The following is a 15,639-nucleotide window of genomic DNA, read 5'->3' as shown; positions in this document are numbered from 1 at the left end:
GACTATGGATGGTCATGTCAGTCATTATTTTGTCTAGTAGTGATGGTTGTGGTTAGAATGAAGAACAGAATATTTAAGATCCAGGGACAAAAGCTACACCATCTATAAATAACGCAAATAAACCAAAATGAAACACGCAGTTACTAAAAGATAAATAAGTCATCCAGACAACCACGAGTTCAAAATTTTTACTCCCTTTTTACCCCCTTCATTTAACTGAAACATCACACTTCAACATTTGAAAAAAATCTTATTATATATCAAGGGAACGAAGGTTATAGCGGTAATCAAAAGAATGTAATCCTGGGACTAAGACCAGACATGGAAAACAAACATACACAACAAAGAACTAAAATCATATACATAAACTAACAAAAGCTAATTAGCAATTTGGACTCCACTAAAAACTGGGAGCATGGACCAGGTGCACCGGTAGGGTAAGCGTCTTCTGCTTTTCTAGAAACACCCGCCGAGTTGCTAATAAAAAGTCAAGTTCGGGGTAGTCGAAAGAGAAAAGGAAAACTATTACACGTTGACAAATCAGTTTTCATAGCGCAGGTGGATACACCATAACGATCCATGAGTTCATGATGACGACCATAAAACTTCTGTAGTGATGACTTCAAACTTAAAGCAACATAACCCTGTTCCAGAAGCCTGTTTGTTAGAGTTCTAGCGCGATACAAAAAGTCTGCGTAGTTTCGGCAAGCTCTGGCATAACGTATGAGTTGTGATATGAACACTCCATACGCGGGTAAAAATGTGAACATTAACTCAACCGATTTGTTTACCGCGTCATAATTTTCTTTACTGTTACATCTACCCCGGCTTTGAAATTTTATGAGTAACGTGTTTTGTTTTGTTTTGCTTCGTTTTTTTTTGTTGTGTTTATCTATTTTCCGGGTCTAGTTTATATCTATGGAATATATTATTTTGGATTACAACTCGAATGCTGGTTGCTTTGATCATTCTTGCATTAAATCCAGCCTCTTAGTATTTTTAAAATAACAGACTAAGTTAATTTAATTGAATAATGTTAATGTCATCAGAAAATATATGAATCATTGGGAAACATATTTAATACATCATTGAGACAAACATAGTCAACGAATGATCTAGGGAACGAAGATTCGGGCGACAATAAAAAGAAAATATTCCAAGAATAAAGACTTTAGAGAAAATAGACACACATAACAAACAATATGAAATAACCAAAATAAAACGCACAAATAAATAAAAAATAAATGAGGAACCCGGACTCCATTAAAAACTGGTAGTATGGACCAGGTGCAAATAAATGGAATTGGGTGCAAAGTTCTTAAAAAAAAATCCTTTATTATTGCCTAATCCAAAATTCATGGAATTTGTACTGTTAATTAACATGTTTTAAAATTAAATTTTATATTTGAATGTGCAGTAGTAATATACATGTAATTAAAATTATTTTGAACTCATCTGCCTTAAGACTATGCATACATGTACATGACTCATGCTACGGTCGTGAAACTTTCTGATCTTTTTAACGTCATGACCCTAAGGTGCTGCCATAACTGTATATAGTTATACAAGTCAAAATCATTTGGCTTCACAGGTAAAATCAATGATCCACTTTAAAGCTGGGCTCTTTTATAGATCTACATGAATGAAAAAGGTTAGGTTAAAAATGTCAAACACTTATTTTTTTAAACACATTTCGATAATAGTTCGAAGAAGATGAACAATTCAATTTGCATTACTTCCCTTGATTAAATGTTGAGTTGAAAGTTTATTTATATCGAATTATGCCGATATGAGACATTTTCAACTTCTTGTGCATAAAGACAGATTATTCATTTGCTCGCGGAAAGCTATAAACCTATGGTTTTGGTTTACAACAATAACGAATATACAGGCTTGGTATACAGGCTTGGTTTAACTTTGTCTCTTTGTCTTTCTTTAGTTATAGTAGAATAATGTCAGAATAATGTCTTATCATTAGTCTAACACATCCTCTTCTTCCGATTATATTCCATCTAGTAATTTCAATTGTTAATTTCTAATTTTACCACGCTACAATACAGATTCTAGCATACAAATCTTTATCTTTCAGTCGAAGGATTAATCAATATGAATGTAAGCAACAGATGATAAGAAAATGTGTACAAGTCCCTATATATTACTTATGATAATCACTTTTACTTTTCGATAAAAGGACATGCACGTTCATCGATATCCAAGCAGTTTAGTTGTTTAGGTTATAGTGTTCGGAAGTACTGATGCTGCATTGATGTGACTATTAAGGAAGCGTTCACGTGATATGATGTCTAAAAGCAAGAGCACTGATCCGTGGTTTCATTATACACAATCTGAAACTTTTTTCAATTGGAAGGAGGGGAATATGAAAAAAAATCAAACTTTACTAATCAAGACTCAGTCGTGGAATCAATAGCTTGGCGTATTCTATAAGTCACAGTATTAAGTCTGAGTGAAGATTAATCTTGGAACTGGCTACATTGTTCACTAGTATTGGTGCCTCACTTGTCATTTGAATTTCATTCAAGAGAGATCAGTTTCTCTTTTTATTGATCCTTATCACCAGGCCAGTAACCATTTGAATAATAACACAAAAAAAAACAAGCATAACAACACTTATGCAAAAACATTGTATACTGCCAAACCGATGTTATTTTATCTGGGATATTTGCGAAGTCTTACATGCTTCTTTTTGTGTGTTAAGTGACAAAACAGACTCAACTCTCAGCTGCCTGCGTGGTGATATAATTACTTCTTTTTTTCTTCAGGAGTAGCAGGGAATACAACAAAGAAAAAGGTAGGCTTTGATTTAATTTTAATTTGAGTAGTTTATTTTTTATTTAAAATAAAGAATACATTCAATTTATTATTAATCATATGCAAATTGAATTGACACATTTATTAATTAGCAACAAATGTTGTGTTAACACTTCCACGTTGGAGTAATTTTCCAACAACAGATTTCCTTGATGGACTGTGCGCTTTCGAGGATTCCAATACCTTTGTGTCCAGTATCAATAAGTCTTTCTAATGAGCCACTTTATATTAATCACCAGATTGGTTACTAATATTCGCCTACATTGCAATATTTGATTCAACTGCAAGTCGAATGTTGAACATTTAATGCAGGGAATCGGTTTCAAGTGTAAACATTAATGATTCAGATTAAACATTCCTGAAATTGAGCTGAGTAAAGATTTTTTTTCTAAAAAGGTACGAAACCAAGAAAAGAGTGAAATGATTTAACACGATATCATTTATAGATACAAGATTCTAATTATCATACTTCTATTTCGCTAATTAAATGTCATACAAATCAAAGAACTTTAAAAAGGTAACTGAGCTGAAACACTTCAGAGTCAATTATAGAACAATAAAATCTGACAATCAAACTAGAAAAACGGCCTTTATCACGAAAACAGCTGTCATTTTACAATCAAAAATCCATGTCTATGCAGCTTTGTGAAAAGCGAAAAAGAAATAAACTGACGTTAAATTAATAAATGTTATTTTAAAGACATGTCGTGAATAGAACAATAACTGTAGACATCTGGTTGATACGTACATGTACATGAAGGATTGCCTTTCTTAATCTCTTGTTATTGTTATTTTATTTCATCTTAGTTGTTGAGGTCTTTCCCGCTTCAGACGGAAAACCCTTCTTGTATTTCTTCTGATTTATATTTTTTTTATTTCTGTTGTCCTTTGCTTGTTACATCATAGGTTAAAAGGAATTTAAATCATTACCTCACGTGCATTACCAACTTTTTTGAATGCTTTTTAATTCTCCTATATAAATCATTATATCATATCTGGAATTTAATTATCAAGTTTATTTATTAACATTCTAAAAAAGTATCCATTGGACACAAATAGGAGTATTAAATGAGAAAATAGTAGAATGAATAATGTTTAGACAAACATTTGTAATACATAGGAACTTCCGAGATACATAAAAAAATAATTATTATTCTACTTAAAGGAGTTTTACTTTTAAAAAAAGACAAATTTCCAGGGTAGTTACTCCCATTTGACTGAACCCTTCATCTCATTAGTATTAATATATAAATCAGTAAAGTATAGGAAGTTGCCTTGAGAGAGAAAGATAAAAAAAAAACGAAATGGAACTTAATCATCAATTGTCTTCTCTTGTACTTATTGGAAGTTAAGTAATGGAATGTAAGAAATTCCCAAACCTGTATATTTAACTAATTACACAATAAGACAAAACTGACATAACAAAGTGGACACAATTAAGCCTAGAATGCACTTGATCTGGCCTTAACGTAAGGACGCGAACATTTTGTAAGAAACTATAACTATTGAATTCATTTCCTACATGGGTTATAAAGCTCTCTAAACTTAGTGCGCAATAGTTACATGTATGTACATGATATTTTTATTGCACTCTCTACTTAACTTCTGTATTGGGAAGGTTATTTTTTCCGGGGTAATTTCTATTTTAATGTAAGGTCATTAGTTTAATGTTGACTTATTTGTATGATACTTTTTAATTCGTTTGCGTCGTCAATTTAGGCACGAAAAAATGCGCATTACACATAGCAACAAAGCAAACATGATTCTCGACATGTACATGATAGATAATTCTGAATATATCTTGAAATGAGTCATGACGACGTTTGTCGGTTACTTTCGGTGACGTTCCTGAAGGTGAACGAACCTCTATCTGTCGTAGTTTGTTATTAAAGGGTGGGTTGAATATTTGATCCTAACAACTGACAGGACGTCGTATAATATTTGTGTATTCTAAGAAATGTTGAGTGGTGTTTCTTTTTATGAAATAAATAACTATAAAAATGGCGTTTTTAACAACCTATGACATTTCACCAGTATGTTTGCTTCGTAATCTTAATTTATAAATTTATTGAAGTTCGATTTTCAACATTATAAGACTGGTACAATCAGACTTCAATATTCGCTTAATAAACTATAAAGAACATGAGTTTTCCATAAGTGAGTCATTGAGTAGCTAAAATAGTGTCTTATTGACAATACTTAGGCTTTACGTTTCAGTGGTGTAGGTATTCTAGATGTCGATGACCATGGACGCTTAAGAATCAATGTTACCCAGATTACTATTTTATCAGCCAACATATTATGATGCTCAATAGCGCGTCTCTGTATTAAGCAAGGATACAATTTATGCAATAAACAGCGATTAAAATCATTCAAGTATAAGAAATGACTTGATATCAAAAAGAAATTTGTTTGCTATTATCTAATACATTGTGTAATAGCATACTTTTTCAATCTTTGTTATCTTTTTATTACGATAAAATTGTTAGAGCAAAAAAGTACCATAGCTGTTGACGAAGTCACGTTTAGCGACGGCTATTAATGTCACAAAGATTTGGCGCTAATCACAAGTGTGTAAATCAAAGGAGATATAATGCAAGGTTTACATTCGTTACGGTGAAGTCTTTCATTACATGCACTAGCAGTAATGTTTAAGCCTGTGATAAATTGTCAATATACATAAAACTGGACATAAATTAATCCCATCATCTAAGGTAGCAATTTAAAGCTGAATTGAACTCTACCATCTTTTCTTAACCGATCGATTGTTTGAGAAGTTTTCTTATTAAATGATCCTTTTTTTTTTGTTCATACAAATATAAGTATCACTATAAACGAAATAGTTTTCAGTCTAATACACGTATATTCACACATGAAACATGTAAATGGAAAGTTTATAGAAATAGAAGGTGAACAAATGGTATGATTTAAACGTTTCTACCAGAAACGCACACTTTCTGTTGTCCTCAGTGCAATGTCATATTGCCCTTTACCGTTCATGTAAGTCCTATAAAGAACTTTACATCTACGGACTCACTGGTTTGGAAAATTGACATCGGTATATTTACACCTAATTTTCTTCAGTACGATAAACATCTTGTATTGTGTACATAAAGACACACTCATTAATGATGCAGATGGAAAAAATGGAAAATCCAATCATCTTTCTCAGCAGCCATTCTTACTTATATTTGTACACAAGCTATGGGTTATTGTACCATTTTACCTCCGTGGCATAGCCTATATAAGCATCATGTGTTGCTAATCAAAAACAAAGTCATAAATAAAATAATTTCACATCACAATGATTGTTGTAATGTCTAACTTTGACAGGGACAACCCTTCGGAAAAACAACAAATTTTATTTTTTTTTCCTTTTTGAAATAGAGATGTTATGTACTGCTTGAAGTGACAACATGTCAATAACTAAATATAAACGATATGTTTGTAACTGAATATAAGTCAATTTGTTTGTATCATAATATAATTTAATGGAAATGGAAATGTTCGGATTTTTTTCTATGTTTTGATCAACTTGTCATTTGATGAAAGAAACCATAAAGGGTATGTATCGCGAGATCATAGAAAGGAATTGCTTGTTAGTAAATCACTGGCATAAAAAAGAATCACAACGAATTGATTTGTTTTAATTAAGTTATAAAACATTTCACTGGTTTATATTAAGTTGGCCCCGTGCAGGTCCGGGTGTTAAAAGAATAGGCCTGCAGCAGCGCTAAGCTTGTCGTAAAAGGCGACTAAATAGTGCTCAGAAACCTAGCTGGGGGTTAGGCGCTCTGCCCACAGAGCAACTGGGATGTGTACCCCAGGTGGTGGAATGGGGTACCCCTGGCGTGTTACATGCTGGGGTTGTCAGGCTATAATACGGAAAACCTGACCGCAAACCATAGTGGTGCACCGTGTTGGAAAAGATGTCACGTTCCTCGCACGTTAAAGAAAGCTGCTGTGGTATTCGATAGGAGTAGGAACCTTTGCGCTCCGCCACAGGAGGCTAAATTGCCCGACCCTACCCATCCCTTTCTTTTTCTTGTGGCAATCGAAATTTGTCGACCCTATTATCCTTGTGTCCCATCCCATTTTTTTTCATCATCATCATTTCATGTTCATTGTCTGAATATAGCTGAAATATTGCTGCTCGGACGTTAAACCCCAACAATCAATCAACAGTCAATATATTAAGTTGTCTTGCCTGGTTGTATTTGTATAATTATTTTTACTTCACTATATGTCAAACAATAGTAGTCACTTTAAACATATTTTATAGAACCGGTCGTGCTGCTCGGGTATTAAACCCCAACAATCAATCATAGAACTGCTCGTCAACCCAGCTGATATGTCTTTTTTAACTTATCTATCCCAAATCTCATATGGTATTTTGGAATTCTACTCAGAATCTGAAGTCTAACATTACAGGTCTAATGAGATTAAATTAAGGAGTTACAGCACGCAAGTTTGCGATGCAAATTTTTGGTCGTTCCCTCCACGGGACTCAAACTCGTACCGCTGTGACATCTATGGCAACACCGCCTGCACAAAGTCCAGCGCCCTATATAGCCTAGCTGGCCGAGTGGTCTAGGGCGAGTCCCGCAGAAGGAACGACCAAAACTTTGCATCGCAAATTTGACAGTTGTAACATCGTTGGGAATTTTTCAGACCTTTCTATACGTTTACATATCTTCCCTGTATCAATTTGATCCGATGGAGCAGTGTAGCAAATAGAGTCGTCACATTCTGAGACGTCTATATATTTAAAAAGATTTTTAATTGTTTATTCGTCATTTATTGGTTTAGTCTGTGTGTCCTACGTTTTCTCATCTCCAAATTCTTTCGAGTTTTCATCGCCTTTTGATTATATACGCCGAAAGAAAAGTTAACGCCATTTTAATTAATTCTTTTGTTCAAGTGACAATACTGAAAATAAGAAGTATTGAAACTAAGTATTGTGGAAAACTTCAATTCGTTATCAAGGTCATGTGCACTTACGACTAATAATGATTACAGCAACATTTTCTTAGTTACTCTATAAAGTCGCAATCCCAAATCCTAAACGCAACCAGTATTTTGGTATTGCCTTAATTACATATTCTTGTCAAGTTCGTTTAGTGTATATACTTTTTGTGATTTTCTATTGGATTCATCGCTATATCTTACTGAGTTTTATTGAGTAATAATTTCCAGGGTAGAAATTAGCTACACTTCAAGACTAATAAAAACAAACGAGAGATGTAAGCGTTTATTAATTAATCGAAGACCTAGCAAGTGTTTTATAGTTTATTGGCTATAAATATCATATTTATCATTTAGTTTTTCCTGATAATTTGTTCAATAATTGATAGAGCCAATTCTGAATTATCAACTAGTTCCTTTGAAGTGTTTATCTGAGATCTTGACTGCTAGGGAATAAAGCAATATTTAGCATGACCTTTCTCGTTTGAGAAGCAAGCAATTATGAAAACTATATCATTTAACACTTTTGAAGATCATTTTCATTAAGTCATGTATGAACAGTTCTACGGCAATGCAAAACAAAGATAGTTTTTAAATGTACGTTATGTGTATATCAGCCTCAGTATGTGTTAGAATGAGGACTATAATTTAAATGGTATCCAAAGAAGGCATCGGATGAAGAACAGGCACGAGACACTGTAAATAGCATCTTTTCCATGTCTTAATGTAATGCCCTACATGTATGTGAAGATTTCAATTTTTTAAAACATTTTCTGAATTAAATTTCGTTTGAAACTTTCAATTATTGTTCTTATTGTATAATATCAATTATTATCACTTAATAAACTAACGCCATAAAAGTAATATGCGTGTCGGATTTTGAATTTTATAAATGTACTCAATTAAAAAGTTTCAAGTATTTCAAATCGCATGAGATAAATTATAAAAGTTGAATCCTAATAACAATGCAGTATACCATTTTATTTTTTTCGTGGGTATATATATTTTTTTTCGTGGGTATATATATATTTTTCGTGGGTATATATTTTTTTCGTGGGTATATATATTTTTTTCGTGGGTATATATATTTTTCAAAACACACTAAGTCATCAATGTTGTTATATAGAAATACATTCCCTATTTATACCTTAGTAATGGCCGACAACCTATATAATGTGAATAGAGTTATCATAACCATCCAAACAATTATGGTAAACTCGATATTATCTTACGTGCCTGATGTTCAAACGCTTTGTGAATGAATGGAGTATTTATTGATTACATGAAAAAGCTTTCAAATATATATATACATTGAAATATTTTTTTTTATGTACTGAATTCTAAACTTAAAATTTATACTTTGCATATGGGTCAATATTTTTCTAAAAATTCTACTCGGGTTTATTTTGACTGTGTTTTCAAAGAAGACATTACTCTACCATAGTACATTTATTCAGTGACGTTACAAGAGTGGCTTGCCGTTCATTGGAAAAGTTGATTGAAGAAATTATCGGATTAAACCCTCATTGGACAAGTCAAGCACTGAGTAGGGGTAATTCCTGTTAAGACCAAAACATTCACTAATGATCTCGAAACAGCCCAACATTCAAATCATGCAGATTCGTTATTTTTAATCCCAAATAGCATTTCATTGCTTTTCGCAGGAGAGCATAATACTTCATTCACTTCCAACTTTTTATTACTATTTATATCTTCGCATTACACCATTGAACATTTTATTTTTTCATCACTGTCTGTCAGTGTGAAGAACGTATTCCACTGTTACGTACATTATTTTTTTTTTTATCAAAATCATGATTCTTCGAACACGTATGTAGACAAACATAAATAGACCTTCCCACATGTACTATCATATCCTTATGTATATCTTCCTTCTATTTTCACATTGCATTCTCAAGAGGTCACCATGTCCCTAGGACCTATTTACATTCAAACATTGAAAAAGACCACCAAAGCAATGATCTAATAAAACAACGCCATAAGAAATATATGTATATTTCTTCAACGATTCTATAAGGGGTAAATTCTTACATACCACCACAGGATAGAGTAGAACGAAAAAGAGGAATAAAAAGGTACTATTTATTTTGTCATCTGTGATCTGATTTGGATCATTAGCTATCTGACTTATAAAATTCGATTTCTCCACAGGTTTTTTTGTTATCCGTAAGTTATTAAGATCCAAATGCTATTCGTTTCACTTCATTATTACGCTCTAAGTGATTACGATACCTTTGATATGCAACCAATTTATATAAAAGGTGAGAAATAACATTTCTAATAAGCCTAAGAATTATTTGCATTAATGTCTCTCGTCTCAATATCATATTCAACATACATCTGGTAACACATGGCGAATTATTGGAATAGTAATAAAAACTTACCATTGTACTCCAAGATGTGACACTGCGATATTGATGAACACAGTAAAGATATTTTCAACAATGAATAGTACCGAATTGTGTTTAAGTTAAAGGTAAATTTATAAATCTACGAGTAATAATACAATTCTTATCGAAGAAAACGGAATCCTGCTGTAAGGAATTTGCGTAATAAAGTGCAATCATTATAAGTCTTTTATCATGTATTTTGTAACATATTTTAATGAAATGATACAATTACTTGCAGTTTAGTGAATTTCACTGACCCCTAAAAAACTGCGTTATTAACAAAAATACACGCTCCAGGAAATGCTGAAAAATAAATTATTAAGTGACTTTGTAATAGAATACGATCGACGATTCAGTTTCTGTGACCGATTTAAAACTTAATTTGACTTAAGACCTCGTATCGCAAGGAACAACATTTTTAGCAATTCATGCCAACAATGTAGTGGTTATTTACGCGAGCTAAATCAAATAACGAAAATTAAAGATTGAGTAGCGTATAATTTGGCTTTAAAATAAAAATGACTTAACGAAATAATCGGCTGACTGTCTGATGATGAAGAGTTACATGTTTTGCTGAACTGTCAAAGATATCAGGTTTCATAGAACAGTTTAGTTTCATTCCTAAAAGTGGGACAGTTTTTGTTAAATATGTGACGTTTATAATACCTTAGGTTCTGTAGTATGTCTGTAGTTGCTTAAAGCTTGGGAACAAATTCTGACAAAAGATACAGCGCGGTTTTTGGGAAATGCTCTCAATGGTTACCGAACGGCAAAAAAGGCAGACAACGTCCAATCTTTAACAGTTGAATTTTATATACCTTTTCCATCAGTATTGTGTTTAAAGGAAGTGTAATTATAGATAATTAGATCTGTAGATCATGTAGAAAATCAGAGACTCACTTGTCAGATTGGTTATTAGTTTAGTTTATGTAATTTATTATAATGTTTTGCCTATGATAATTGTATGCCTACAGCTTTGATGTCAAAATACAATTTAAGTTAGGTGGTGATTTGTTTTCAATGATGAAATGTTGAAAACGTGGCTTTTGTAACTTCCGTCATAAATGCCAGAATTCCTAGTTACTGAATGGGATTTGACTTTTATTCGATAGTTTTAGACAGAATCTTTGATTAGAAAGCTTTATGGGAGATTTAAGTGGAGGAAATAACATGTTAACATTATTTAGGATGTTTTGAATTATTTTCTAATAAACACTTTCCTATTGTCAAATAAACATCGTATGTTTTAACTTTGGTATACTTGGACATGCAAATTGCTTCCAGAATATTCGAAAATAGTCACTGAAAATAAATAAATCATGGAGAATTCAAATTTGAGTATAACAAACTGTTCGTATGCCAACATTCTATACAATGCTTTTGAAAATAATTTTGTTTTCTATGTAATGTAAACATGTGCAAAAAGTATATAAAAATGCATAAGTATGTTGGTTTTTCAATATTTTGTGTTTTGCAATCAGCGCCAAGAATGTGAAATAACAAACATTCAACTCTGTGTGTAAGATTATGATAAAACGTTCGGAAAAAGGAAACACTAGTTTTTATACATTAATTTAATTCAAATGTTATTAATTTGAACAAAAAAAGATGCTGGCAATATTCTCAATAAACATCCCATAGGCCTATAATATTTAAACAAGGCCGGTTGCATTATATTTACAGGAAAGTACTTACAGTCCAACAATCAGCATAATTTATGTAATTATGATAACTTAATCGGATGCCCGAATCACACCCATTAACATATGCAAATGATATATAAAACAAGTACTAATTTTAAAAAAAGATAGCCGGCGCAGTAAAATTTTGTTCCTTTTACTTCTAAGTTCCTACATTTTTTCAAGAAAATACCACGTAATTTCAAATTTTCTATACAGTTTTATCGAACGCCACTAAGTTATCAGCATTTGGCCACTCGGAAAACAGAATTGCGATCAGGTGACTTATGTTTCCATAGAAAAGCGTCCTTAAGGTCAAAGTGTAACAAGCGAAACTATACCGACTGTGTCGGGGAAAAAATTAACACTTTCGTGTTATATGCGCATTAGAATCGATTCGATCGTTCGGATTATAGTTTTAACGATTTCGAACGAAACAAGTAAAAAGAACAAACACATATTAAGCTGTTATGATATTTCACTCATACAATCATAACATTCAAGAGAAGTTGTAAATATTCTATCACTTAAACTAAAATATTTTTGTTTTTGTTTTTATAATGTGACTTCGTACTTTGTATTTTACTTGCCCTTTTAAGGTCATGAAGCATACTTCCATTTCTACATAGTATCGACTGATATCCTATGCTTTTTATTTCAACTTCTACCTTTTCGTTCTTTCCAAACCACAATTTGAAATATCAACGATATTCATTGTAATCATTGTATTATTTTAAACTGTATTTTCTGTAGTGTCAGATATTGGTTTTATTACTTATCGCTGTACATAACCCTACTGTGAATAAAAAACAACATGTAACCTCCCAAAAGAATAAAAGAAGAATTTAACCATTTTGTCCATTGAAAATATTATACACGTATTTGGTCATGTAATATCGCTCACTTCTCAGAATTGATCATTTTAAATGATATGTGGAAGACAACTTTATATGTTGTGCGGAATTTAATTCATTGGACGCGACAAATTAGTAATTTAGGTGTCATTTAATACAATTCCAAATCTACTCGTTAATTGAAAAGCAAAAACTCCCAAGTGGGATTAAGTAAAACATGTAGCATGTTTATTCCATCTGAAGGCATTTAGTTTGCCTGGAGATTCGACAACGATATTTTACAGACGAACAAGGTACTTTTTATAGAATTTTTATGTTCAGCAATTTCCAACCAAGGTAGAAAAAATGATGACGAAACTCGATGTGTTAAAATTTGAGATGTTTTGATTTTTATCACTTATTTCTCCTATTATCAGATAAACTTTTCAAAAATTTTCAGGATAAAAAAATACTTTTCATTCTTATGGTTTTGTTATTTTTTTTTAGCGACAAACACGGGAATTTATCATTTATCATTCCCTTAACCAATCTGTAAGGGATGAGTCAGTACCAATGCTAAGTATAGCTTGCTTAAAGATATAAACTAATGTGATATATTATTCTGTTTATGGATCATTTAATGACATTTTATCTCAATATGCATCTCTCTCTAAATGTTCAAGACAAATTAAATTAAGGAATGGACACACAATATCTTTAGGCAGAACACATTGTTTGGTTGTTGCTGATAACAGCCTGTCTCGTTTTGATTTAATATCGAATCACAAGATCATTGTTCTTCATGAAAAACAGAGATTATAACTTTTAATGCCATAAAGATATGTCGTATATACCCAATGATAACACTTCGCTTCTAAAAATAAAACAGTAGTGAACCATTCAGCAATTGGAGAAAGAATATGCGTGTCCTGCTATGCTGTAACCACCTATCATGGGATAACTTACATTGTACAATGATTGGTAATCTTATAAGTAGTCGAAATAGCGAATATTTAAGTAATCTATATATGAATCGATTTATACAGGAAAAAATCGGGTGTGAAACAGAATATTAAATTTTGGAGCGGTTCTACGTAGGGAATGTCAATAACTTCATGTTTTGTCGAGTTAGCAGCTATCTTCTCGTATCAAGTATATTTTATGCACATTCAGATGATATTTTCATCATCCTGTACATGCTAAGCAAACCGTCACATCCAGATTTTAAAGAGGGTTATGTTTTGAGACGGATATATTATGACGTGTTAAACACTGCTCCGCGTTTACTTCTTGTTAATAAAATACATGTTCAATTTTACTAGTAGTGTAATCACTATGATCCTTGATCACATTAAATCAGGAAAGTGAAAACAAATGTGGAATTCATTATAACAATATTTGTAAGTTTTATTATATCGCGCACAGCTCAAGTGCAGTACCATCCGGAAGTGATACATCGCGGAGAAAATACAAAATAATAATTATTTTGACAACTAAAACGATGTCACGAATTTCTTAAAACATATCTTAAATAATAAAATATGATCGAAAGTACACTCAATATTTAGATTTTAAGTATGCATCGTTATCAGTATATCGTCCTTTTTACTTTCTACGTAATGCCGGCTTTTCTAAAAAAAAAAGTTATTACAAAAATTGAACGTAGTCCCAGTAGGCCATATTATTAAGCATGACATCGGCGTTCTCCTGTTCTGTTGATATTGAATCTTCATTTTTTTTTATTATTATTGTGTTGGTGCATCGTGTATTAAAGTCAAATGCATGGTTAAACAAGTACTCTCTTTAAAAAAGATAGCCGACGCAGTAAAAGTTGTTTTTTTTACTTAAAATTTTCATTAGGAAATAACGCATAGCACGCAATTTCAATTTCCTTTTTCGAACTCCACTAAGTTATCAGTATTTGGCCAATCAGGAAACATAATTTTGATCAGGTGACTTGCGTTTCCATGGAAGAGCGTCTTTAAGGTCAAAGGGTAAAAAGCGAAACTACTAATCTGGCCTGGTCAGGTCACGGAACATGTCAGAGAAGGTCGATAATTGTGATTGTAGGCTCGACACCTTCACCATGCATCAAACCGTAAGACAGGGACGTTCATCAGTTAAGCGTGTTTTTTTTTCTTGTGTTTTTTATATTATAGAAATTCTAAGGAATGTCCTTGATTTGGTTTTGAAAATTAGTGCACAGAAATTATATGTGACATAATATCGTGCTGTAACAGGTTTTCGTGTCGCTAAAAAGAGGTTCAGTTGTAATAATTAGCGCGTATTCATGTTCTCTATATATAGCTATACACGCACAGGTTATAAAAATTGAACATAATAATCCATTTTATACATAACTTGAATAGCCTACAAATACTTGCTAAAAACGTTTCATGCCTTCTTTCTATTTTTTTAATTAGTATGTTTTGCAGTATTTAATCAACATGCTCCATTTGTTAACAGGTTATTACTTCAATGAAAAAGACCATTATAATATTTTAACGAAAGACAGGTATTTGAAAGAAATGACAGAAAATTAAAAAGTGAAGAAAACAAAAAAAAAATCGAAGTTCGACTGTTATTTGTCTTGAAAAGAAGAAATGTTTAAAAGACAAGCGTAGCTATCAACGCTTACGTCAGCTTCTCCTTAAAAATCTTGATTGAATTTGACATTTATGCCTTCGTGTAAGAACAATTTTTTCTTGATTGATTTAAACGATGCAGACGATTTTATAATTGGCCTGTACTGGGTATTTTGGTAGCTTGCCTTGTCTTGAACCATTTTAGCCACGATTTGTTCATGGTGAAATCATTTTTGATTATAGTAAAATAAACTTCCCTAAATGGGTTGAAATACATGCATAATCACTGGTTTGTTTCGTTTTAAATATGATTCATTTTGTTTAACTTCTTATATTG

The 15,639-nt window shown here is 32.1% G+C and overlaps 1 protein-coding gene across 5 annotated transcripts in view; it reads left to right on the top strand.

Moving 5' to 3' along the window:
- LOC148622630 (putative G protein-coupled receptor No18) overlaps window positions 1-15,639 on the top strand; it is a 90,201-nt gene that overhangs the window by 27,429 nt on the left and 47,133 nt on the right. For all 5 annotated transcript variants that reach the window (XM_088572585.1, XM_088572588.1, XM_088572586.1 and 2 more), the window contains exon 2: window positions 2,781-2,809. The gene's annotated coding sequence lies outside the window, so the exon portion shown is untranslated. The remainder of the gene's footprint in view (window positions 1-2,780; window positions 2,810-15,639) is intronic.

The sequence above is a fragment of the Perna viridis genome, chromosome 3 (assembly GCF_037379345.1).
Source record: "Perna viridis isolate PV_CMFRI_1.1 ecotype Kerala chromosome 3, ASM3737934v1, whole genome shotgun sequence".
In the NCBI taxonomy this organism is placed as follows: Eukaryota; Metazoa; Mollusca; class Bivalvia; order Mytilida; family Mytilidae; genus Perna; species Perna viridis.
This window is presented reverse-complemented; position numbering and strand designations above follow the sequence as displayed.